Source organism: Microtus oregoni, unplaced genomic scaffold, assembly GCF_018167655.1.
Source record: "Microtus oregoni isolate MIOR12 unplaced genomic scaffold, Mior012 000010F_ref0000083, whole genome shotgun sequence".
Lineage (NCBI taxonomy): Eukaryota > Metazoa > Chordata > Mammalia > Rodentia > Cricetidae > Microtus > Microtus oregoni.
The window spans coordinates 40630001-40657850 of NW_024543069.1; positions in this window are offsets into that span (position 1 = coordinate 40630001).

Below are 27850 nucleotides of genomic sequence, written 5' to 3' on the forward strand. Positions count from 1 at the left end.
TAGGCCCCATCTCCTTTTTATCCCTCACCCTCAGACACACGCTCACAGCAAATGCTCTGCTACTCTAGAGAAGGAAGGCTGAAACCAAAAGGACTCTAGAGAGGTAGAATGTTAAGTATAAGTGTTCTTTGCAGTTTGAGGACTTTCTGAATAGGTTCTCTCATTTGAGTAAATTTAAAGACTTTAGTGACTGTTTCTACTAATAGAGTATATTCCATGGCAATGGAAATATATAATATTTTCATTATCTATTCCTAAACAAGAAGCAAGGTCAAAATGGATACGTTTTAGCATGCTCAGGAAACTGGTAAGGTTATCAAGATGGATTGGTTCCCTTGAGATCACTGATACTGCAGATAGTTTCTCTTTCAAGAAAATTTTGGCCTGCTTCTTGGCCCAGGAAAGATGAAGCTACCCTATGTTTCAAGGTACCTATCATTTGCTGACTATTGTCTGACCCACAAAGTCATAAAACTGAGCAATACTCCATCAGAGAGAAGTGGACCTCACATGACAGAGCCAGGACAGACTCTGAAAACATGTCTAAGATGTGTGGAGAAGTAGCTCAAGTCCCTCAAGTCCCCTCCTCTTACTCATTGTCTTTGTGTTCCTAGCATAGACCTACGGTCTCATAGATGGTACCCAACAGCCAACAGAAAGGCAGTGCAGGCCCACATGGAAGTAGCCCCTTTCTGTCACAGCTCCAGAGGACAGCTGTGGAGAGACAGAGACCTTTAGGCAGTGCACAGGATTGCTCACTTGGCTTATAGATGGAAATGTCATGAAATGAAGAGGAAGTGCTAAATGTTGCCTCCCACAAACATGCCTTACATACAAACTAAAACAACTCATGTCTCTCCACAAATCTGCTCTTCCTGTCACGTTCCCATCAGTACGCATCATTAATAGGTTGCAATCAGGCATAGTTCTGGCTCCTTCGAATAGTGCAGAATGTTATTGCAAGCTGGCTGGTATAACAAAAAAAAATCCGAATTTCGGAGGCTTTAATCAACGAGTATTTCTCACATCAAAACGCAGCAAAGGTCACTGTGGCAGAAGGGATTGTGGAGTCTTTTCTTTGTCACTGCCATTTAAGGACACGAATTTCTTCCCAAAGATGAAGGGATAAGAGAAATAGGGAGCTGCAATGATTTTTTTATACAACAGACTGGGAAGATGGTGACAATTACAGGCAATCTACTCAGTCTATCTACAGTTCATGTCTGGAAACCTGTCTTATACCTTCCTCCAACAGAAGAGAAGATGGGAAACGTAGTATCAAGTGAGGGGGGAGAGGGAAGGGAAGAGAGTAGAAGAAGAAAGAAGAATGGGAGAAGTGGGGAGGGGAGAGGAAGAGATGCTGATATCAGAATCAGACAATACCACAAACCAAAGTGAGCGACTAATTGTAGCTCAAACTTTACTACTGTGGGAAGAGAAAATAAGAAGAAAAAGACACATCATCATAGCAGCTAGTGATTTATGCTGCAGATCTATGCTGGAAAGAATGCAGAAGTGTTACATTCATTCTGAGAACCAGCCCCAACACACAGACATCCAGATGCTCAGACACACACATATACATTTGAGCATCGCATGGATTTGATTAAGAGCTGCAGTAACTTGCACTCAAAACAGATACATGTTACTAATTTTCTTAGTGTACCCATGCTGCTGTAATAAATCTTGATGACTTATAAACATACTTTACTTCTCAAGAGTTCTAGAGGCTGGCAAGTCCATGATCAAGACCCCAGAAAGTTTTAGTGAGACCCCATTCCTCAGTTCATTGTAACTTACATGGTAGACATGGGGACAGTCTGGAATCCTCTTATCCTACTGATGAGGGCTCATAGCTTGTCTTCATCGCTCCCCAACAGTGCACCTCCTCTTTGGGATTAAGATCTGAATCAACAGATCCTGAGGGGACCAAAGCACTCAAACCACATCACACAGAAGACATTAAGATGCTTCATGTGGGAGTTGGGGCGATGGCTTAGCAAATGCACTTGCTGGTGTTGCAGAGGACAAGGGTTCCCTGTACCTAACACTCACATGGCAGCTCACAGTTGCCTGTAACTCCACTTCCAGAGATAAGATGGCCTTTTCTGGCTTCCGTGGATGGGTCCTAGCCACACAAGCAAGGTAGGATGCTAGAAGATGAGGCAGTGGATGGGGAGAGATGAGATGTGGCACAACCAGGTGATCCATGGCCTTCCACATGCCACTCCACTTGACTGAGACTCCATTTTCCAAACTGTGGAATAAAGATAATAACAGCTGACCCTTAGGCATAGTGAAAATGAAGCAGGAAAAGTGATAAAAAGAAACAGTAGCAGAGAGAACACACATGTCTCCTCCTCTTTCCCCAATGTGGGCACTAATCTTGCCCAGAAGATGCATCATTGCCTCCTCCCAATCTCCCTGTACTCACATTCTTTCTGTTTGCTTTTCTGCAATGTCCCTTGAACCTTAGAAGGGCCCGTGTAGGTGTCTTCTTTAGAGCTGGGCAGTCACCTGTCCCTTCTCAGAACTTGTGCAGCCAAGTGCCTCGCCACTGCTCACTGGAAAAAAATGGTTCTCTGATTACGGCTAAAGATAGAATTTGTCTGTGAGTATAAACATAAACTTTTAAAAGGCAGCTCGACACAATGTCAATTGAGGTAAATGACAGTATTCAGTGTCACCGTAGGGCCTATGGAGATATGCTGAAGGGTTGGAGGCAGGGGGATTATGCTTCAGCCTTCCTCTGCCAAGTTTTAGGGCTATGGTCTTTTTCCTGACTCCTTTATAGGAGGTCTCATGCTCCAAAGACTTCTTGTTTTAAGACTTGGCCTCCAGCTGGTGAGGCAATTGAGAGATGCCCGGACCAACATGGTGGTATCAGTGGATGGACCACTGAACTAGCTAAAAGCTGGGCTAATCATTAATGGATGAAGACTGATCCAGAGAGTAGGCCACTGCGAGACCAGTTCTGAAGGGTATATCTTGTCTTCAGACCATTCTGTTTTCTTTGTTTCTTATGCAATATAATAACTATTTTGAACCATATTGCCTTGCCACAGTCTCCCCTACTGTGATGCTCTGCCTCTGTATTCAGGCCCAGAAGTTAGATAACTAACTATTGTTGGCCTGGGGAACTCTGAATTGATGAACTAATATAAATGGCCACTCCTTTCAGTTGTTTATCTCGAACATTTTGTCATAGCTATGAAAAATTAACACATACAAAGCTTTCCATAAGCAATTACTTCTTTAAAAGTCAGCGTTGTATCTAGCTAGGGAGGCCTCCGAATGTTCTTTACTTATTCAGTTACCCACTGAAAACTTAAAGAGTTCCTAGTATATACACAGGTCACAAATAAAAAACAAGGTCACTCACTGGCATCCATCCATCAAAGCTCCATTGTGCCTTGAATTGTACTGGAGGCTTGAGACTATAATTTCTCGTAAGAATGATAACCGATTTTACATAGCTCACTGCTTATAGGAAAAACATTCAAAGGAAGCAATAATGCAATTTGATTCACCCAGAATAGATGTGTAACAGTGGGGTGTAGGGTAAAGACTGAGGTGCAATGATCTCGTCTATTGATCTATTTTTAGAAGTGTTTGCAGTAGAGAAGGATTTCTTACCATAAGGAATATTTCAGCTGAATTAACATTCAAGGGGTGAACTGAGTTCATTGCCTTTCCTTCTGTTCCTTTAACGTATGGGCTGATTATATGAACTATAGAAAGATCTGCCACAATCCCAGAGGAATTAGGAAAGAAAGCCTTCATGTGTTGGAAGATAGGAGACAGGAAATGGGGACCCACGCTGCCTGGTTCACTCTGTCAAACCTTTTAGCTTTTTAACTTGTGTGCCTATAAAGAGCAAGGAAGGTACTACATGGCCTCTAAGGTCCTTTCCTTGTCCAGTGATTTCTGACAGGCTATCCTGATGCTGAATAGGTGATATCCACAGAATGGCATATGCCTACCCAGTGTGGAAGATGGGGTTGTGCCATCCCTATGCCTAGTGGTCTGTCTGCCTGCACCTCAATCATCCAGCAAGAGTCTTGTCATTTGCTTTCCAACCTGTTTTGCCTTTAGTCATTCTGAGAAGATTTGGCGCTGTTGAAATACAGATTCTCTCAGGGTGTTAAGTCTTTGATTTCAATTACTTGAGAGGAGAAGTTAAATCGCATGCTGTAGAATCACAGGTCAAATACAACAGCATCACACCTTCTGGTGTGACTGGCCACAAATCATGAATGATTTCAATGAAATTTATCTGCATATCACACTGAATAAACTTCTGATAGTCTGTCTATGCAGATGAATATTTGAATTTAAGTTCCAATAAATTTCATCATGTATTCCATTTCTGTTTTGATGAAGGTTTATGTTAGATGTAGGACTCTGATACAGGAAATCTGTGGTTCTAATGGTTGACAAAAGATCAAGGGTTGCTTAGCCTCCTTTTCTATAATGTTTTCTTATTTCCACTTTAATAAAGCCATATTTTAAAATATATTACTACCATCTGACTGAACTTTCCCTAACAAACTGAATACTAAAACATTTCTGTGAGATACATTTGCAGAAGTACTTATAAATAAAATTAAAATAGATTAAACCAAACTACTGATAAATTCTAAGATTAAAAAATGTGTATATGTGTGTGAGCCTTGTGATTTCATGTTCATCTGGTATATATAGCAGTCTATAGAGGTAGGAAGAGAGTATTGTGCCCCCTGAAACAAGAGATATAGGTGGTTAGGAGCTACCATGTGGATGCTGATAACCAAACCCAGTCCTCTGCAAGAGCTGTAAGCACTCTTAACTGCTGAGTCACTTCTCCAGTCCCCAGTCCCCATAGGAGATGATAAATTCTACATTTTTTAATCAAACAGAAAATGCTGAGACTCATGAAAACAGGGAAAGGAAAGTCTGGATATTTACTTAGCTTTCCTAATTTAATTTATATGTAAAAATGAAATATCATCATTTTGCAGCTAGGTGAAAGGAGACATCTAGTTCATGTCCTAGCGATATCCTGATCTGATGGCTGCAAGTGAGCTTCATTATGGCTCTTTATGGTCTTTTAAAACATACCCCATAAAGGAATGTTTATGCACATTAATTTTAAATGACTGATCAATTTACCCCAGAGCATTTTTATGACATACTGCATAGCCTAGTAGATTAAATTCCTGTTTCTCACTTTAATGTGGCCAACTGCTGAAGGATGTACTTGGAGATGAAGGGAAAATTGTTTTAGATAATGTATGATATTAAAGGGGAAAAGGTGAACTATAGGAAGATGAAGTAGAATAGTTTATCTAGTAAAAACTAAAATGTCTAAGATTAAATTATTGCTCCGGCATGTACTTATATTTCTTAACTTTCAGCCCCACCACCAATTTAGCAGCAAAACATTCTTTACCTAGGAAGGAGATGAAGGGAAGAGACACAGGAGGGAATAAGAAAAGGACAAGCAAGAGGGCAGGAAAAGTCAAAGGAAGGGAAGGAGAGGGATAAAGAGAGGAGGAGAGAACTTGGAGAGTAAGGAAGAAGATTGAGAGGAGGGGAGGAAGGGAGAAGATTAGGGTTTTATTTCCAGCTTTTCAATTTCTTGTGTTCTGGTTGATTCTGTTATTGCTGCTGCTGCTATTGTTGTGATCTTTAAAAAAAACTGATGAAAAATAACTTACCTTGTGGGTTACAGTCTATCCTTTAGAGTAGCAATGTTAGAACTCAGGGCAGGAACTTGGCAGGAACTCACACAGAAACTGTGGAGGAATGCCACTTCCTAATTTCCTGGCTTGCTTCCTATGACTTTCTCAGCTACTTTTCTTATATAAACCAAGACCACCTGCCTAGGAATGCTACTGTCTACAAAGGACTGGCCCATCTTACATCAAATATTAATCAAGACAGTGTCCCACAGACGTGGCTAGAGACCATTTCTGCTGGAGGCAACTCCTCCGATGACGTTCCGTTTTCCTAGGTGACTCTGCTTTATCTCAAGTTGATAGACTCTAACCAGCACTCCTTAGATTCAGACGATAAAAGGACTGGATGAAAACTAGAACCCACAGCACTCCTAGGTAAAGATAAGAGATTAAAATATTGACTGGAGAATAATCAGTGTTGGTAGGATTAGGTCATGAGAGGAGTCGTTGAACTTAACAACCTAAGACCAAATAAGTTCAGAAAGTCTACTCCCCAGTGAGAGGGAACTCTGGGGAAGCAACAAAACTTCATGATTCCTTAATCCCCTTTCCCAATATCCAAGCAGAAGACCCAAAGATGCAACAAAGTGACTTGAGGACACTGTTGGAAGCCCTGGAATAGCTGAAATTATAACTCTGGACATGTAAGTCCATGTCCAGTCTTGTTGCTCAGAGATACCTTCACCTTTTCCCTTGCATTAAAATGGGGGAAACAGCATGCAGATGAGTTTGGGATTGAAAGTGAGGCTATGCATGGTCTAGTTACATTTGTCCTCAGGCAGAGGTGCAAGGAGAGATCTGGAAGTGTTTGTGAGCAGACTAAAAATGAGATTCTGCAGAGAATGTTTGGCCTGTGCATTGTAAAGGAGGCCGTGTGGCTCTACATACTCAGGCATTTTCTGGAAACAGTTCAGACCTGCTGATTCTCCACAGACATCTGTTTATATAGACATCACTCAGGCATTTCTTCTGATCTATCATGGCACCATCATTGCCCCCTCTGTGTGTGTGTGTGTGTGTGTGTGTGTGTGTGTGTGTGTGTGTGTGTGCACGCGCTCTTATGCACGCCTGAAAAAAGTTATTTGCTTGGTTACCATAGAGTTAAATTTCTCAGTTATCTAATTTGAGTTGGAGATGAGAACCCTTAACTATTATTATTATTTCTACCTACCACTTAGCTCCCTCAAAGGGACCATGAATTGGCACATGGGTAAAGACTGAGCTAGACTCTGCAGAGATGCTTGGTAGCAGAACTTGACCCATGCTTAGAGACTTGTGGTAAAATAGAAGAGTGCCTGGCTTGAAGAATCCATGGCTAGACTAAGCCTGTGTTGGAAAGATCAGAGCAAATGCAATGTCTTAGCCAGGAAATAAATGATTTGTTTTAGTGACAGTTTCAAAAATGGGAAGAATCGTTCTCAGCCTGGAAGGACTCCCCCAGACTAGAAGCACAAGTGCAATCCTCTGAAGTCATCTTCAGAAGTGGAAAGAAGTGCGGTGCCAGCTAAAGGCAAGGAGCAGAGGGACCACATCAGAGACTTGTTCTAAGTGATTCATGAGTCCAGAAGGATCAAGGAAGATAAGTAGCAGGCCATAATTACAGCATACTCTACCCAGTTCCTTCTAGGATTGGAAATGGAAGGGAAGTAAAAAAACATAAAAGACTAGCTATGTCATATCTTGTCATAGTGAGAGTAAGGACAAACTAGGAAAGGGTGGTACCCTCAGGTTCAAACTCCAAGGAGAACTGCTTTAATACTAGCATCCCTAGTACGATGAACAGTCTTTGTTGTCAGTATTGATGGGTTCATCATCACCTATAGGATTGGAGAGGAATATCTCTTCATGTGTCAGGGAAGATATTTTCAAAGATTATTAGAGAGGAAAGCCACCCTGAATGCGGGTGGTATCATGCTATGGACTGAGGACCCAGGCAGAAGAAAGGAGGGGAAGGAAGCCAGAAGAACATTGCCAAACTATTTATCTGACTCCAGGCTTGCCATGATGTGTGCTGCTTGCTCTATTATGCCTTTACCATCCTAAGTACAGATCCCTACACAACTCTGGATCAAAATGAACCTTCTTTGACCTAAAATGCTTATGTCAGGAATTTTGAGTACAGTGGTGGAAGGCTTGTTCTAGGCCACGCTGGTCTATCATCGTGACCCCAGAACTGTGAACTGAAGAGAACGATCTGAGCATCCAGCCAGTAACCTCAGACAGAGGACAAAAAATACGTAATAAGACAGTCCACCCCTTTGGCAGGGGACATGCCTTCAAAAAAAGATAAAATAAATCTGAGGATTGCCAGCAACCAAATGACTGAAAAAATGGAGGAAATGGATGATTTCCAAAGGAACACTAACTCTTTCTTTTCTATCTCCTCTGAAGAAATAGTCAAAACAGATTGTGTCAAGTAAAACATTGTAAAACTCTAAATGCAGCTCAAGTTACAAGAGAAAAATCTCAAATCCCTCCTCCTTGCTTCTTGACTGGTCTGTACAGTCCAGGTCTTTCTCCTGAGGCATATTAAAACAGATATTAGGTGCAGTCTCAGGGCGTGGGAGCTTTTCTAGTGATGAAACCATGCTGAAACGGTTTTTGAAACTTCCCTTTCAAATAAACCATAGAAATGTGGAAAAGAGGTACATTCAAAAGATGTAAGAAAATTGGGGAACTGAAGAAAATTGTTGCATCAACTCCTGTAAATTGTTGAAGGCTTCTGTGGGGAGGGGACTGTGGTTCCTTTGGCGATCTTGGTTTGAAGGTGTGAGTTATAGCTTGACTCTGGAGTGAACCAGCAGGCTCCTGCTTTGAAGCTTGGTCCCCAGCAGGTGGTGTTAATTCGGGATGTGGGTCCTAGCTTGAGGAAGTACATCACCGAGGGAGGGTCCTTGGGGTTTACCATCTCTAACACACTCCTGATGTCCTCTTTGATCTTGGTGATCCATGAAGTAAGGAGTGCCCCTCTGCTGCACTCTCCTGCTGCCCAGATGTCTTACTCACACAGGAGACCCCACGGACATAAACAGTGGAGCCAAATAAATCTTCACTTCCCTATTTCACTTTTTCTAGTATTTTGACCACATTCACATACGGGACTAATGAGCCATGAAACCTCCTTTCGGCTGAGAATGAACCCTGGTTAGGTCTACTACTATCTGAAATAAAATACAATTTTTTCTTCATTTATTGAAAATCAGTTTTTCTCATACTATATACCCTTATTATTGTTTCCTCTCCCTCTGCTCCTCTCACTTCTTCCACACTTCTCCTCCCCTCCAGATCAACTCCCTTTCTCTCTCATCAGAAAAGAGCAGGCTTCTAAGAGACAGCAATCAAACATGGCAAGGTAAAATACAGGAAGACAGAGGAAAAATATTTTTAATATTTTAAACTTAAGTAGAAAAGACCTTTTGGGGGAATTTAAAATGTTACAAACAAAATTCTTCAAGATAAAGGAGGTAAGTGGTAGACATGTCATGTGATGATCTAACAAAACTAAAACATTAGTGTTTCGTGCCTTCACTTCTTTAGCTGATTTTTCCCCCACACAAGTGACTTCTGGGAAGGGTGAAATGGGTTAGTCTGTTGGTTTAAATTGTACAGGATTATGTAGCTTATGTAACTGGCTCTCAGCAAACTCAGTAACAAAGAGTAAGTATTCTTTTTTGGCGGCCTTGTGCTGTAATGCAGTGTACTCAATATAATACAGTTAAAAATTAATACTCTCTGGTCAGGTTGCTTGAGGTCAGTCTATCTTAGTCTCTGGAGGGAGATTAAAAGGAAAAGAACAGAGAAAATTATTTTTTAAAAATGATTGGACTTCTTCCAATCTAGGGCAGTGGTTCTGATGACCATGACGGTATAATGAGAAGCCGCGGCTTGTGTGGTCCCAGCAGCCACCCCTGCTCCAGGTCTGTTAGTGAAGAATGGGATTCTGCCTTTTTCCCACTGGAGTGGACGATGCTGGCTCCCAGTCCTTCAGATTCACAGCTCATTCAAAGAAGAGGGAGTTGAAACTTCTCACTAAGCTGAGATGCAACTGTCCATCAGCCAACTATAAAACAGGGGATACTTGGCAAAAAGGTCCCTTCCATGCAGAGAAAGGAGATCAGCAAGGAGGAGACAGAAAGCCAGCCCTAGAGAAGGACTAGACTAGAAGCTGCTGGTTGGAAGACGAAGAGGACCATAAGACATGGAATTGCAGGAAGCTTCTAGGATCTAAAGAAACAAGAAAAGGCATTTTACTGGGAGCCACCGAGTGAAACACAGCAAACACGTGGGGAGAGCAGGGTCAGACCTCTCCTTGCCAGACCAGAGCTCTACATCATAGGCTGTTAGAGCTGAAGCCACTAAGTTTGTGACTGTTTAGTGCAGCAGTAAGAGGAGACCAAAGTAATCTGTTAAAAGCAAAAGTCTTTCAACATTCAAGCTTTTGTATTTTTAAACACAAAAAAAAAAAAAACTCTGCTTGAGTGTAAGTTCCTAGGGCTGGAACATAAGAGACTAGGGAGCTAGAGCTGGGTGCTCTTCCTCCTACTGTCATTATTTTATGATTTTTTCCATTTGTTCATTTAATACAGTGTGAACAGAGATTGGCTGTCATCCTCATATAAACGGAAGAGTGGGTAAAGCAGCGAGGGAGTTACCAGGTCAGTTTCTGTCCCCTTCACTGGTCTCCAGACAGTGCCACTTCCCACTTTTGTGACCCAGAATGCCATCACAGGTCTCCCAGCCCGGTATCTACCCAAGAAAATCTTGTGGTGAAGGAACTAGGGGGTGTCTTATTTGTTCTTTGTAGGAAAAAACAAGTTGCCAGGGGGGAAAAATAAGCATGTGTATTTTAAGAGCACGAAGTCATATTGGTTCATTTACCTTTCCTCACATCTGGACGCCAAGCACACGAGGACCCACACGCTTTGGTGGGTAGGAACCTGGTTTTCACCAGCAGCCGAGCCTAGCCTTTGACTTGTATGGCTGCCCAGCTTTGAGAGGCTGCAACCCCGTTCATCTGATAATGGCAATTAACAAATCTGGGCTTTGCTGGCTACACAGTTCAGCACAGCGTGAAGAGAAGGCTGCAGGGAACATCAGGCCAAGTCACTAAGCTCCTGAAGCAACTTCAAAGTATTAAACGGCTCTCTTTGTAAAAGCTACACAGTTTGTCATTTATCTAAGATTCTATTTTTATTTTTGCTAAGATCCTTGAAAACCTTGCAAGCACACAATTGGAAACCAGGTTGCTACTATGTAGGGAAGTGACAGGCGTTGCCTTGGCACCTGAGTGGAGTGGAGGGGAGTATCCTGCCTACTAGCGTGAGAAGAAGAAAAAAATCTGAGCTATAGGACAGCATTAGAAATATTCTTCACTGATTTTACTTTTGGTAAAAGAAACTGTAGTCATAATTTTTCAAAGATAAATTGCCACTGGCACTGATGTTAAAGGGGAAGAATACCGAATAAATTAATATACACTTTGGCCAACCAAGTGAGCTTCTACTTAGAACAGTGCTTGCTCTTCATTCTGTGAGGGAATTTGTCCAGATCATTGGGTAAGAGCATATAGCTCCAATGCTTCCAGATGCTCTAACCTTGAATAGAGACGGGAAACAATCTAGAGGCATAGAGAATCTGTTTGTTCTCTATCTTGTTTGTTCACAAATTGGTTTTGAGGGCTTGGGCCTAAATCCCCTGATTAGTTCTGTGTATCAATGCTGTGTCTGGACCAAAGGAAGTTCCAGGTATTTCACAGAACAGAGATGGTGGACAGAGCTCTTCCTTAGTCATAGAAGTATAGGAGACAATTCCACCAAGAACATAGCCTGACTTTAGAATAATGACAATAAGCATCTGAAGTTTAAGAAGTTTATTAAGAACTTCCAAAACAGCTCTCTTCAGTCTACCTATCTCATATAATGAATCAATAGTTTCTTACCTGGAAGCCCTGGATATGTGTTTTAGAGATCCAGATAGCACGAAGAATGCTTGTTTTGCTATTTCATCACACATGGCTCAGGCTAGCCCATTGCACCACCCATTTCTGTGGCCATGATGAATTTTGAGTAGTCACGTGATACAAGTGGGTGGCCCTCAGCATTTTGCATGTATTTCTATAAGTAAAGCAGTCTTTTGAAAAGTTGAAGCACAGGCACACTTGACACCATGAAGGAACCCTTTTGAACTTAAATTGGGCACAAGGACAAAGTCAAAAGAAGTCATAACATCATGATGTTTTGGGGCAAGTGAGACATTTCAGGGCTGAGGAGTGCCTTATTTAATAGATTATATTGTGTCACATCTCTGTCATCCAGTTTTGACTTGTGATCAAAGAGTCTATGTGATCCATTGTTTTAAAAAAAATGATAAACTCTCTGTGGCTTATGTTCAACCTGAACTACCCCCCTGACAAACCTACAGGGTCAGTAAAGAAGGAAAGGATGTTGAAGCAGCATCAGGATGAGCCCTGCTGGTTGGTTGTTTTGTATTGTCCACTCAGATATGAAGGAGGAAAAGTACTGCACGCACTGGCTTTGTGGGAGCCTAGGCAGTTTGGATGCTCAACTTACTAGACCTGGATGGAGGTGGGGGTTCCTTGGACTTCCCACAGGACAGGGAACCCTGATTGTTTTTCGGGCTGGGGGGGGACTTAATTGGGGGAGGGGGAGGGAAATGGGAGGTGGTGGCGGGGAAGAGACAGATATCTTTAATAAATAAATAAATTTTAAAAAAATTAATGTTTTTTTCTTTAATGTAGCTAACATGGGTTTTTTTTTGTTCTGATAATATTTAATCAACAATTTTGGTTTCTTAAGAAGTTAGAATAATAAAATAGTATTACAATTCTAGAAGCAAACATACTTTTTGCTCACTGTAACAGGCGGCAGTACCCTATAAGTGGGACAAATGAGTGCCATGCTTCAAGAGTTAATGGCACTATTACTAGGGAATTGTCTGTTCCTGTGCTAAATCTTACACAGAAATGAACAGCAGGGTGTTCACAATGTACAGTAACCCTGTAAAAGGAAGGTGAAGATGACCCACACACCTGAAAGTTAGCAGATTTTCTGATAGATGCCTCATAGGAAGGCTTCCTATTCTCTACAGATTCACAACAGGTTTTGAGTATTTGTTGAAGAATGTATTAGGTAGGATATAAACATTTTTAGAGATTCAAGATAAAAGACAAGAGGATCTTAAACCCAACCTGATGTCCCATGACCTGAAGCTTCATTCTGAAGGGGCTGTAGTCACAGCACTGATGTTGGGCCATGCTTGGTACCTGGAAGATTCCTCTGGATGTTGATGGCCAGCCAAATCCTGCAGAGATGGTGGAGGAGGGGATTCCTGATTATGAACAAAGATCATGAATAATAGATTGGCCACTGCACAGCTCAAAACGAGCATTAAGATTAGATTCAAGAAATGGCCCTGTTTCAAAGGAAAGTCAGTGAACTAGGAAATCAACTCCTAGTTTCTAATACGTATAGAAAAGGGAAACAGGGCAGAAAGGACGGAAGCAGTACCCCCAAAATGAAAACCCCTCACTATAACTGAAAGGCCTGTTTTAGGAAAATCGTCACTGACTATTTCTTGGAGGTCTAGAAACCATTTTTCTGCAGCTGTTAGATAATCACTGATTCCAATCAAAGCAAATGCTCAATTGATGGAAAGGTAGAAAGGCAAATGGGTCAGGAGACGGGAGGAAAAGTGACCATAAATAGGTCCTTCTTTCTGTAAGCTGCCTTGGTCTGCTGCTTGATCACCATAATAGAAAAGTGACTAATACATTGGGTCTGAGGTGAGGTGTACCAGCTGGGAGGAAAGAAGCTGATTCATGGTCACCAGGAAGTGGGAGAAGGGAAGGAGTCTAAAACAAGAAACACCCTCCAAAGGTATGCCTACAGGGAAGTAGTTCCTCCAGCTCTGCTTCACATTCCCACAGCCCTCTCCACCATAAGTTCACCGGTGTATAAATTCATATGCCAGTCACAAAATCCTGTCTCTTGGTTTATGCGAGGAATAATGGAAGCTTTCCAGGATAACCAGCTCATATATACTTTACACATAGGACCATTCACACATGTTTTACGTGTGTGTGTGTGTGTGTGTGTGTGTGTGTGTGTGTGTGTGTAACAGTTGCGTATGTGAGTATGCTGGTCCATGACTATATACACAAAGACTAGAGGAAGGCATGTGTACTTACACATTTCTCTTCTGCCTGCCAGGTCCCAAACTCAGAGACCTAATATTACAATAAATGCTTGGATGATAGCTCAGGCTTGTTAGTAACTAACTCTTACATTTAATTAACCAATATTTCTATTTATGCTTTGCCACATGGCTTTGTACCTTTTCTCAGTACATTACGCCCATCTTGCTCTCTCTGCACATGCCGGTGACTCTCTGACTCCACCTTTCCTCTTCCCAGAATTCTCCTAGTCTGGTTCTCTCACTCAATCTCTTCCTGTTCAGCTATAGGACAATCAACCTTTTATTGGAAAATTAGAATAATGAAAATTCATAGTGTAAAGAAGGATTGCTCCACAGCAGGCATGGGTCCTTTATCACTCTCCATCTTTCCCCTTGGCACTGGGGTGTCACCCTGAACCTAGATCTCAGCCAGTGGCTGGGCACCAAGCCCCTGGGCTGCTCCTGTCTGTTCTTCTTCTGTGCGAATGCTGAGGATCTGAGCTAAGGTCCTCACACTTGTGCAGCAGAAATTCTTGCCCATTGAACAACCGTTCCATCCCAGGAGCTTTCTTGTCTTTAAAAAAAAAAACAAAATATTTATTCTAAAAATTAAAAAAATATATGGTTGGCATAAACTAACAGAAAAAAAACAATATATTTAGGCCAGTGGAATTTAAGATATCAAATTCAAAGAGAAAGAAAATCAGACTGCACACACAGGAAGAAAATTCATCTCGTCACACCTACCCCACCACAACAAGCAGGTCACAAACAATGAATTTACATCTGTAGGGTTTTTCTTAAAATAATTACATTTATTTTATTTTTGTGTCTATTAATGTTCATGCATGAGTGTATGCCATATGTGTGTGTGTGCCCGTGGAGGCCAGAAGAAGCCACTGGACACCCTGGAGGTGGATCCTCCACACAGGTGCTAGAAACCAAACTCTCCTGGGATCCTCGGGAAGACCAGCAAGTGCTCTTCACATTGAGCCATCTCTCAAGCCTCTGTCAGTAGAGTTTTAAGAAGAAAAAGACTATGTCCTAAGAAGAAAAGAACTGGAATGAAGATTTGATTCCATGGAGGAGTACTTATCTAGCGTGTATGAGAGAACCTGGGCTCGCAGTACCAGCACAGCAAAAGTACATAAATCGGCGAGTGAAGATTTTCCTGACTGAAAAGGAGCTTAAGCACTAAAATCTCTGGCTGGGAGGAACTCTGCTGAGTCTCAAGGGCCGAAAAACTAAATGGGAGTTTTGTGCCTCAGGAAAGGTAGGCTTTTCCTAGAAGGCAAAGGGCTTGGACATTTTTCGAGAAATAACCTTAGAAATGATGACACAACCAAGAAAGGAGAGCAGTCAAAAGGCTAAAGAGGAACTCAAATCTTGATTTGCATTAATTTATAAAAAAATAGAAACTATTTGAAATGTATGAGTGGAAAGTAATATTGTTAGCTGACATGGGTCCTGAAACTCATGCCTGGAAAAACTAATGTCTGACAGACAAGTATTGGAGATGAAGGAAGGATTTATCCAGCAACCAGAATTGGGAGAGGGAGCCTAGATGTTACAGACACCAGACAAAAAACAGGACAGAGAGACAGGACAATAACGGGGTCAGTCTTTCTGAAGAAGAGTTGGAGAGTTTTGGGGAACTTGGTGCCATTACCTTAGAGTTGCTTCGTGACCTGGAGTTTCTTGTCGTGAAGGCTGGTCTGTGTCTTTAACCTGAAAGATGGGAAGCAAGAGAGAAATTAGGCATGCACTAATCAAGCTAGCCCTGTGTTGTGTAATTTGAGTAAAACATGTTTCTAATGATCAACATGTCTTTGTGTAGAGTTAAATAGAATTTGTACCAAGGACCAGGGCAGCCAAGGAAACAGGAATGTTATGAAGATGGAGAAGACAAGGATTTTCACACCCCATTCCAGTTGCTCACTGGACATCTACTGGCTTGTAGGAAGAGGAAGGCTTTTCAGAGAAAGTGACCTTGAGGTTCCTGAAATGTAGCCAAGTTCTTGCTATGACCCCTGTGGCAGGGTGTTATATACCCTGAAGCTGTTGGGAGGCCCACCTGCTGCCCAAGTATGTAACTACACGTATTGGAGATTTGAGTCAGAAAGGTACAAGAAAATAGAGGAATAGGGCTTATTCCATTTTTGACAACAATATCAATAGAAAAAGGCTTTACCTTCCTCACAAAATGAAAGCAATAATTTCTCAAGATTAATTTGTTGAAAATGTACAGGAAAAGTATAGTGGTATATTATTTGTGTTTTAATAAATAAAGCTTGCCTAAGATCAGAATGCAAAGCAGTCATTCTAGTCAGTCATGCAGGCCAGGCAGTGGTGACACACACCTTTAATCCCAGCAGCCATACTGGTTAGCCATAGAGGCTGGGCCAGTAGTGACGCATGCCTTTAATCCCAGCACTAGAGAGGAATACAAGATGGGAGAAGACAGGTCTCAGTTTCAGTCTGAGGATTCATAAAGGCAAGAATGCCCATTTTGGTCTGAGGTAGAGGTAAGAGCCAGTGACTGGCTGGCTGCTTTGCTTTTCTGATCTTCAGCTTGAACCCCAATATCTGTCTCTGGGATTTTATTATCCATGCTACAGAGAAGGTGGAAGCATGAGGCTCAATGTACTCTGCAAAGCATGAAGTCATGGTAATCCCATTCTTAACCAATGTGGTAACTAGGGGGCATTTACAAAGAGGTACAGATGAGAATTGTTTTGTTTAAGACCCTCTGGGGCCCAGAGTTAACAAAAAAAGAAGAAAGAAAAGAAAAGAAAGAAACATGGGAAAGGCGTGAATGCATTCTCCAGTGTCAAATATGAAAACAGAAAACTACATTCACCTGAGAGTACCACTAATCTAAAATCCCAACTCAGAATTGTTTCAAATTCTAAGCTTTTTTTGAATTTCACCATAATGTTGACAAGTAGAAAATTCTGCATCTGACCTTATTTGGCCACAACTGAAATATAGGCACACTATAAATATCACATAAAAATCACCTTAACACGCTGTTTGAAACACAAATGAGTTTCAAGTTCAGACAGAGTTAATGCCCGAAATATCTCACTATTTATGTGCAAATATTCCAAAATATAAAAAAAGTCTTAATCCACAACTCTCTCATCTCCAACAATTTCTGTGAGACATTGACAACCTGCTTGGAATTGAACTTCAAATTCTGACCCAAGAGTTGAGCCTGAGTTAGTGGGGTTATGCTAAAATGCTCTCCAAACTCTACCTCAGAAAAATAGCACCTCACTCTTAAATCGTTCAGAGCAGAGGCATTCCAACCACTTTGTAATGCTAACTCTTGAGTGAGGTGGGATCTGGCAGGAAAAGCGGTAGTGTATCTGCAGGTAAATAGAAAAAATAGTACACAGCCATCATCACAAGACATGTGGGCAAATATTTAAGGGAGCACCAGGAAATCATGCAATAAACTACCTGGGAATAAAAAGGAAATGCAAGAGTTAGTGATGGTAGAAGTGCAACATGCAGTGGATCAGGACTGCAAAGCCATAGTCTGTGTACACATCTTCATGGAGTGGGCTGCCTCCAACAACACCCAGAGGTGACCTGAAACCAGCCACTGACTGGTCAAATTCAGGAGAGGGGATTCCAGGAATTTTGATATTTGATTCGTCATCTTCAGCGGACCTGGATTTAGACAGTGAAAATGCCAGTGACAGGCGAGACAGGGAAAGAAAAGGGCAACACTGAAGTATACATGTGACAGGGAAGATAATAACCAAGTCAACACAGGGAGCACCAGAAAGAAGTCTGGTCTGAAGGAAATGTGAATTCAAATCTAAACATGTTAAATCTGAGGTGACAGGATAGCTGAGTAGAGATGTATTGCAGGATGTTGGAAAGCTGGGACTGAAGGGCTTGGGGCAACAACAAGGTTTGGAAATCAGTGTTAAAGATTGGTACCTGAAGTCCTATGATCCTATGGGGGGGGGCAATTCAGATAGAAGATAATCAACAGCAAATAAGCCCCCAGGGGCAGCAGAAAGAAGAAAGACGAGTCTCACAGGAGCTTGATGGAATATTTGAGAAGCATGAAAAGAATCAGAGCAAAGACATCAGTCATGAAACTTATAGACATAAGAAAGTGGGCATGACAAAATGTTATATGTAAATAAACATGCACCAAAATTGTTGTGAGAGCAAAGACTGAGGGCAGTTCCCGGTATTGGTTTGGAGAGAGAAGACAGCCATAGTGAACACCGAGCTAACAGCAGTTTCAACAATTCCCATCTACAGCCTGGGAGGTGATTCCACTACTACACAAGGCTATCAGATAGTCGAACTCCTTCATTGCTCTACAGTGCATAAGATGTCACTCTCTTCTGCATGGATTCATCCTCGAAGAAAACTTGTGCAAAGGGAAGAAATCGGAAGGATGAGAAGAAATGCATGGGTTTTCCTTCATGTTCTGCAGACTATACCTTAGTCATAGAACTGCCCCCAGCTGAAATGTGTCTGCAGCTAAATGGTCGTCGGCACAATGGGAACACAACTGTGGGGAAGAGGAGGGCAATAACCTACCACTCTCCAGGCTCAGATCTAATGTTCCATTGGATGAAAATCCCATCTTTTCAGATTGCCAAATCCTGAAACTCTGCAGCCAGTTTTAAGGCCCCTTTCCTAGATCCCACATCCCAGTCCAATTCATTAGAAAATTTCTATTGGATCTACCTAAAAAATAGATTGAGAATCTAATTACTCCTGTTATGTTCTCTCTCATTCCCGATGCAGAAGAATCTCCCTCACCTGCCAGTATTACTACGCTGGTATTTTTATTTCTTAGTATTTTTACTTTTAAAACAATACCCCAAACAAACTGTTAATAAGTGTGTGCTCACTCATTCATACAAAACTGCCATTGGTTCTTCCAAGCCTTTAGAATATAAGCTATGGTTCTGACCGTGTCCGCGGGCTCTGCATTTTCACTCACGCTACCTGACACCCCGCTGCCCTCACACAAGCATTCCCTGACTCGGGTTTACCTGCTTTCTGACAAACACACCAGCAACGCCTTTATATCAAAGCCGTTTGTTATAGCTGTACTTTATGTCTGGACCATCCTTCTCCCACGTCCATGGACTCTTCCTTAGGTTCAGCAAAAGCTGTTTCCTTTACTCCCCTGTCTCAGTCCATTTTCTCTCTCAATTAGTAAACCACCACACACTAAGTTAGTCATATAAACACACATGGCTGTAACATGGGAGCTTCTTAGCAAGTCAGAGGGTCGCTTCAAGCCGTGAGAACAGTGGATACACACTGGTGAGAGAAGGAAACTGAGTCTTTTATACGTTTTATAATTGACTAACTCCCATGGTAGATAACACCTCAGCCTCCTTTACAGAGTGTTGTCCATGACCCAACCCCTGCTGACAGGCCCCAGCTCTTGGCACTTCTGTGCTGGGATCGGATTTGCCACACCTGGACTTTGGCAGACATATTCAGACTACAGCAGCCTCCTTGTTAGGACAGTGGTTCTCAACCGTCCTAGAGCTCTGACTCCTTAATACAGTCCCTCATGCTGTGGCGACCCCCACCATAAAATCATTTCATTGCTACTTCATAACTAATTTTTTAGTGTTATGAATTATAATGTAAATATCTGATATGCAGAATATCTGATACGTTAGCCCTGTGAGCCCCCAAAGGGGTGCTACCCGCAGGTTGCCTGAGAAGTTCCTGGAGCTAGACAGCCCCCCTCATCTGTGTTCTCTACACATATTAACCTGTGGTGTTTGAAGAAAGATGCTTTGTTTCCCTAAAAGATTTTCTTCTCTTGTAGAAACAACTTTAGCATTGCCAATGCAAAATTCATAGCTCTCGTCTTAAAGAAAATAAGAGAGAGTTTACTCAGGAACATTTTGAGAGCCTATGGTCCGGGAATACAGATTAGGGTTATGCGAAATTCATGTTCCAGTGCGGAAGTAGTTTCATAGTTGTCCAGAACAAAGAAAGTCATAAATCAAGACAACTTTAAAATGAATTTGTGGGTACATCAGAGAGGCAGTCAGTTATAGAAGGGGGGTCTACAGACCCAAGATGCTCTCTGATGACTGTCTTGGCTTTGGACTTGGTGGAACCTAGTGGTCTGCTAAGTTAATAGATTCCAAAAGGTTCTGTCTATTAGTCACAAGGTGTTAGTGCCTTCAGGGGAGAGCAAGGAATGGCTGTTTAGGAGGACTAATGGAAGGTAAGGTAATTCCAGTCTCTCCATGCTGCCACAGCTCAACTGACCCTTCTATGTAGAAACAGCTTCTTTGCAGGGACTTCCTCGCAGCCTTTCTTAAGGGCTGCTAATACCGCACAGTCTCTACGTCTCACAGCACTGCATTTACCTTGACCCTCTTACCTGGAAAAGCATGCAGCTATTCCGTACCACCACCACCCTAACTCATGCCAGTCAGAGCTGGAAACCCTGAAGGCTGTGTTAATAGCAGAGACACCATGGACTTCTCATTTGTATGCAGTCCCCACTAACAGATGCTTGGCGCATCCCCTAAGGACAAAGGGAGGGAGAGGGGCCCACAACAGTGCAGAAGGGCTCCCAGTGGGGAGAAGTTACACAGAGCGAGGCAAACTTGTGTTCCAGCCATGGGAGCTATGACAGTAAAACTGCAGAGCGAAGCAGATGATCAGATCCCAGGACACTCTCCCCTTGGGCTGTATGAATTTTAGGATAGAAATATCTTGTAGAACAAAAATAGATTCTGAATAAAATGAGTAAAGTTGTCTCTAAAAGCCTATTAAAACATATTGCATTATCCCTTTGCCGTTTTTAATATAAAAGTCCTCAAGCATTCCTGTGGGGAAAATTCATCTGTTTTTTTTTTCCCCAGGTTTCCTGGGCACTGCTTTCTTAGAGGGATGCGGTGAGCCAATCCAAACAAATACGTGGGGCTGTATTTTCACAAGTCTTTAATCCCTTAAGGGCAAGACTAGTTTTCTTCCCTTTATATGTAATTAACAAGTAGACTATAAAGAATACTTGGATTATGTGTTTATTAGCATAGAGACAATGAATGGATAAATGCAAACCGATCACAAGCACCGAAAAGGTCTTACTTCAGGTTAGCCTTGGCTTGTCTATATTGCTATGTCTGGAGAAGAAAACAACAGTTCCAAAGCATTCTCCGGAACATTCCGCCATGTATCCCACTGTCTCCCACAAGCAGCTCTGTTGTCATACTGAACACATGGAGGATTTTCCACTGTATGAGGCCAGATGAAGGCCTCGCACCATTACCCAGCTTTCCCCCGACTCCTCTGTTGTTCTAGTTACCCTGTGCTCATCTGAATTTTCTCTCTCTCTCTCTCTCTCTCTCTCTCTCTCTCTCTCCCCTCTCTTTCTCATATAAGCTGTCACTGGAGTGTTGTCAATCTACCAGGGTTCACACCCTTAAAGAAAACAATTCTCCCTTTTCCTTTCCTGGCAGCTGTCAACTGCCAATAGCACCTCAGCTTCAGGTGGGACCTCATGCACACCTCCCCTTCATAAGTTATAATTTTGTCTGCCTTGAGTTTTCACAGGTTTTATGCATGCTGTCACAACCCTTTTGAGTTTATATGTGCAACTACCTTGTAGTGTCCAGAAAAAAAACAAGTTTCCTTGTAGTTACCCGCCTCTGACTCCTACTGTCTTTCCACACCATCTTCTATAATGACCCCTAATCCTTGGAGAGGGGTTGTGATATAAAGCTCCCATTTAGGGCTGGGAATTCTACAGTGTCACCTTGGTGTCACTTATGGATCTCTGTGTCAATGGTCATCGACTGTAAGAAGGTTCTCTGATAAGGGTTGAGAGATGCATTACTCTACGGATATGCCAAAAAGTCATCAGGAATCAGTTTAGTACCACATCCACACAGCAGAATACTAGTGGTCTGTTCTCTTCTGTGTCCTGTGACCTTCTAGCAACAGATATTTGGCCAAATATAATGATGGCAGGTACAGGTTTCATCTTGCGGAATGAGCTTTGAAATCCAAACAGAAAGTGCTTAGTTATTCCTATAACATCCATGCCTTTATTACACCAGAGGGCATGACTCGCTGGAATGGCCATTATTGTAAGCTCATGGGTTCATACCTTTGATACCATTCTTAGCATCTCCCCACACTATGAAATCCAGCTGGTGATGGGTCGAAGCTTCCATGTGAGTGCCAACTTGATTTCTAAGTGTTCTTTGATTCAAATGCATGCTGTCAATTTACCAGGGTCCACACCCTTAAAGAAAACCAACTTTTCCTCTCCCAGCAGCCGTCAATTGCTAACAGCACCTCAGTTATGGATGGGACCTCATGCCCACTTCATCTTTATATGCTGTAATGTGTATTGTTTTCAGGAATAGGATTTTAATGTCACTCCTGGAGGGTAGCCAAGGGCATTAGTAATAGCCTATAATATTTGGGAGACTATGGCACCTCACTTGTCAACAGCTCTAAATGGATAATCCATTCCTAGAACTGAACTTTTAATTTATCTTGCAATGTCGAGTAGGGGCAACTGTTATAAGGTAACTACATTTAAATATATATATATATATATATATATATATATATATATATAGTGTGTGTGTGTGTGTGTGTGTGTGTGTGTGTGTGTGTGTGTGATGCCTCTATAAATGGTGCTGGTCAAACTAGATAGCTACATTTAGAGAATGAAAGAGCATCTTACCTCTTGCATACAAAACTCAACTTTAAATATATCTATCAAGAACCTCAACATAACCTGATATCCTGAATCAGCTGAAGAGGAAAGCAGAGCAGAAAATATGTTTAAATGCCTCAGCACATAAAAGAATTTCTGAACAGGATCCTGCTCATGGAGGCATTAAGATCAGCAATTAATAAATGGGACTTCATGAAACTAAAAGGTTTCTGTAGAGAAAAGGATATCATCATTCAAGTAAAGAGGTGGCCTTCAAAATGAGAAAAGTCTTTATCAGTTACACATCTACAGAAGGTTAGTATCAAGAATATACAATGAAATCAAAGAGACTAAACAGGAAGGAAACAACAACACTATTAAAAAATAGAGCATGGGTTAAACAGACAGTTCTCAAAAGATGAAATCTAAATGGTCAGGAAACATTGGACCACATTCTTAGCTTTCAAGAAGATGAAAATTAAAACTGCTTTGAGATTTCATAGGTATTCTGTACCCCAAGAATAGATTTCTCTGCTGATGCAGTAAGCCAAATCAAGTCAAATTAAAAAGTAAAAGATGAGCTATATTTGAGCAAAGCACTCCTCGGCGAGTCCTCCAGCCCCAAGAGAGCAAGGTGGGGGAGGGGGTCAAAAGAAAAATCACATGACCGTTCTGAAAGAGGGGACTTAAATGCCCTACTGTAGGTGTGGGGTGATGACAGATTCTCTACGAGCTGGGTTTGTGTCCAACAACAAGCTTTGGATGGGGAGTTGGGGAGCTGGCAGCCTCAGAGCAGGAGCTGCTGTGACCACCAGAAATGAGGAATTGAACTTCTTGGTGGTCTTTCTGAGAGGGCAGAGTTTGGAATGGGGCCCAAGCTGGGGATTCCAACTGAACAAATACAAATGCTTGGGTGGATGTGGGGTAATAAAAACACTTCCACTGCTGGTGAGATTGTAAACTGGTGCAGTCATTACGGAGATCAGTGTGGAGATTGCTACAAAAGACAGGAAGAGATCTACCGCATAATCCTTCTATACTATCTGTGGGTATGGACCTAAAAGACTCTACATTCTACTAGAGAGATATTTACTCATCCATGATTGTTGAAGCTTGATTTGCAATAACCAGGAAATGGAAACAGCCTAGCTGTCCATCAATGGACTACATGATGAACATGTGATACATTTACACGATGAAACATTATTCAACTGTTTAAAAAAAGAAAATTATTAAATTCTCAAAAAGTAGGTGGATCTGGAAATGATCTTCCAGAGTGAAGTGCCTGAGACTCGGGAAGACAGAGGTATGCGTTCTCTATTTGTGGATGCTAGCTTTGAATCCTCAGGGATATGTGTTTCATTTGGAATACTCACAGAGCTCAGGGAGTTGGGAAGAGGCTGAGCTGTCAGGGAAGAGGAGATTAAACGCAACCATAAAAAGGATTGATGCAGAATAATGGAACAGGAAGGGTTAAACTGGGTGGTGTATTAGGAAGAAGAATAAAAGAGGGAACCTGGGAGGTAACACTAAAGGCCTTTTGAAAAGTTACAGGGAAGCCTATTACTCTAGATACAGTTTTTCCTCAAGGATGCTCTGTTATTCAGAACCCTCAACACTTGCCATCTCTTTCTGGGATTTCATGAATGTTTTCTTTGCTGCATACTATGAATTTCCCAGCCTTTCTTTTTTCATCTTTTTTTCAATTTCATCTGTCTTTGTTAGGATTTTATTGCTGTGAAGAGACACCATGACCACAGCAACTCTTTAAAAGGAAACATTTCGTTGGGGCTGGCTTACAGTTTCAGAGGTTTAGTCCATTATCATCATGGTGGGAAGCAGGGCAGCATGCAGACAGACATGGTGCTAGAGAAGGAGCTGAGAGTTCTACATCTTGATCTGCAGGAAATAGAAAGTGAACAGTATCCTAGGCCTAGCTTAAGCAATGTGACCTCAAACTCTGCCACTATAAGGACACACTTTCTCCAACAAGGTCACACTTCCTAATAGTGCCACTCCCTATGGGCCAAGCATTCAAACCCAAGTCTGTGGGAGCCACGCCTATTCAATCCACACAATGATTGACAATGTTGCTGCAATCCTGGTGTGTCTTTACCACTTGAGTGACAAGAAGCAGCTGTGTCACACTGCCTTAAGACCCCACACCTCAAGAGGCACAGGTCTGCGGGCCACAGGTAAGGCTTCACATTCACAAAACTCCTCACATAAGGAGTCACCAGTGTGGATTAACATCTTGAAAATTTAAATAAATGCTTTCCAAGGGTGTAGTTTGTGGGCTTTTGTTGTTGTTTTTAAAAAGATGTGTAACGAAACAAAAATCCTAATGATAGTGTCACTCTGCAACTCTGTTTGGGAAACTAAGGTATGGTTTACCATGATCCTAAGGACAGAAAGATGAGGAGAAAAGCATGTTCTTGCTTCTGCATTAAACAGTTAAACAGTACTTCCATGAATGACCACACCCTCGACCGTGGCTGGATATCACTGTCTGTAAAGCTTCTGGGTCAAACACAAAACACGTTGCCAGCTGGAGATTTCTTCAGTTTTATGTGTCTCATTCCAGTTTTACTGCTTGTTTTTTATGCATGCCTACGACACAGAAGCGTCTTAATTCTTTAGGGACCAAAGAGAACATTCTCTTCCCTTAAAAGTAAGCCCCCACTCAAATCACAACGATTTAGTGTTCCCCAGACACGGTTCAGTGTCTTCATCTTAGACAGCAGCTGCAGCAGGAGACAGTGGAGAACCGTTACAGAGTGTGTGGTCCACAGGAACCTCAGGGCAGCTTCATCACTTGGTTCCCAGGGCTCCAATACTCTCCTGCTTGCTTTGAAATTTCCATCCATCTCAAAATGATTGCACTTAGAGTGCTTTTATCAATCTAATCACTAGAGATTAGGTAAATCGGACCATTGTTCTTTTCTGGACTTTGATAAAATTGGAGCTGTAGTCTTAAAAACTGAAATGAGCACAATTTGAGGTTGTATTTTTTTAAAAAACAAAAAATTCCTTTCTCCCTCCTCTGTATCCCTTGCTTGATTTCTTTCTCTGAAAAAGTTCCCTTAGCTTCTAAAAATGCCTCCAAGAATACTTCCGCTCCTACTGAAACTTTCAAGTCCCAACAATGTTTCAACTCTTCCCACATTAGCTTACTGACAAGACAAACTCATGCAACTTGTGTCCTCATCATAATGCAAAGTCCACGGTCATCTCCTCTCATTCTCCAGAACGTTCATATAGAACTTGCTAGAATTTTGAATGTTAGAGAAAAAGTTGGCTGTCACATAAGGCATGCCACTCCTCTGTTTTTAAATGTTGACCCTTCAAACAGAACAATTTTGGAACACAGGGACTTTTTTTTTGTTTTGTTTTGTTTTTTGTTTTTTGAGATAGGGTTTCTCTGTAGCTTTGGTGCCCGTCCCGGAACTAGCTCTTGTAGACCAGGCTGGCCTCGAACTCCCAGAGATCCACCTGCCTCTGCCTCCCGAGTGCTGGGATTAAAGGCGTGCGCCACCACCGCCCACACAGGGACTTCTAACCCATGTATTCCTTCCTAATTCTTGTGACGATTTCCTGTTTCACAGATGCTTGGCTGTCTCCCAACAGAACCGATCAGTGCCCTTTTTTTTCTTTTCAGTCAACAACAAGGCTTCAAAGGAAAGGGGCTCAGGTCCTTCCTCAGAAAGAACCCAAGGTCCTTTTTCTGAGGGATCTAATGATCTTTGACTTGGAACAATACTGTGCCATTCATCCTTCCCAAAACTACATTTTGTTTTATTTCTTTAAGGTTGCATGAAGTTTCTTGACCTTAATAATGTAGACAATTATTTGTACCTTGTAATAGTTACCAATTAATGATAATAAGTGTTTCCTGAATATTTTATTTGCATTTTATATGCTTTGTACCATGTAGTCATTTTCAATATTTTGATCTATATACTATTAACAACACTGGATTTACTAATGTGGAAATGACTGGGTGTATAATGGACAAATTACTTGCTGTAACTAATGGATCTAAGTCAGACCGATAACAATTCCAACCTTGATGAGTGCTGGATGAAATCATCCACAGAAGATGCTTGTCAGTGCTCCTTAGGAGTAAGTGCTCCATAAGAGATTGCATTATTAAGGAGCCTGCACTACATCATATACCTGAAGCCAGAAGTCAAAGCTAGGTACTACATATTTGAAGACACTCTGCAATGACAAAAACGATACTAAAAATGTGCTAAGAATGATGGCTAGATAAAGAATTAGCCTGGATTCTGAACCTTGAAAACTGATATCTTTTTGTATTTTTTCATAAATTCACCTTACACATTGTTACATAAACTTTCTTTTCATCTGACAAATCCACTGTGTGTCTCAGTCACTGTTCTACTGCTGTGAAGCTACACCATGACCAAGGCAACTCTTACAAAAGAAGTCATTTGGTGAGAGGCTCGCTTATAGTTTCAGAGAGTTTTATCTTTATCTTCATGGTAAGAAGCAGACATTAGAAAGGCTAGGTGCTTGAGCAGCACCTGAGAGTGTTATATATCGATCCACAGGCAGTAGGCAGAGAACCAAACACTTAGCCTGGTGTAGGCATTAGAAACCTCAAAGCACACCCCTAATGACACGCTCCAACAAGGACTCATCTCTTAATCCTCCCTAAACAGCTCCTCGACTGGCGGCCATTTTCATTCAAACCACCACACATTATAAGTGCTGGCATGGGCATGTTACCAAAGGCAAAACGAAATGCAAAATGAAAGGAGCAAAATATGACTACTCATAAACTTACAAGAAAAGATATCCCTTGCTTTGAAGGGTTTGAATTTTCAGAAAAGAGACGAAGTTTGACAGAGAAAATACGGAGGGAATCCGTGATTGGCAAGTGTTCTGTTCAGGTGGCATAGCATTTCCAGACAGGGGAAAGGCTTTCTAATTAGTCTCTAAGTAACTCCTGTTGACTGTAAAAAGAGGGATTTCAAAGCAAGGATGGAGTTCCTGAAATTTGGAGCAGACGATGCTTGTGGACACTGATGCCCTCGAGTAAGTGCTAAGCAGTAATGACTAGAGTGAGTTATTGCCTGCTGCTCCCACGTGACCATCTTCAACTTGTGGTGGTTTATATTCATTGTCCATCTGACTAGATTTAGAATCACCTCAGAAGTTGAGACTTACCTCAGCAAAGGCATTCCAGGGAATGAGGAAAGAACCACCCTTCTTCAGAGTC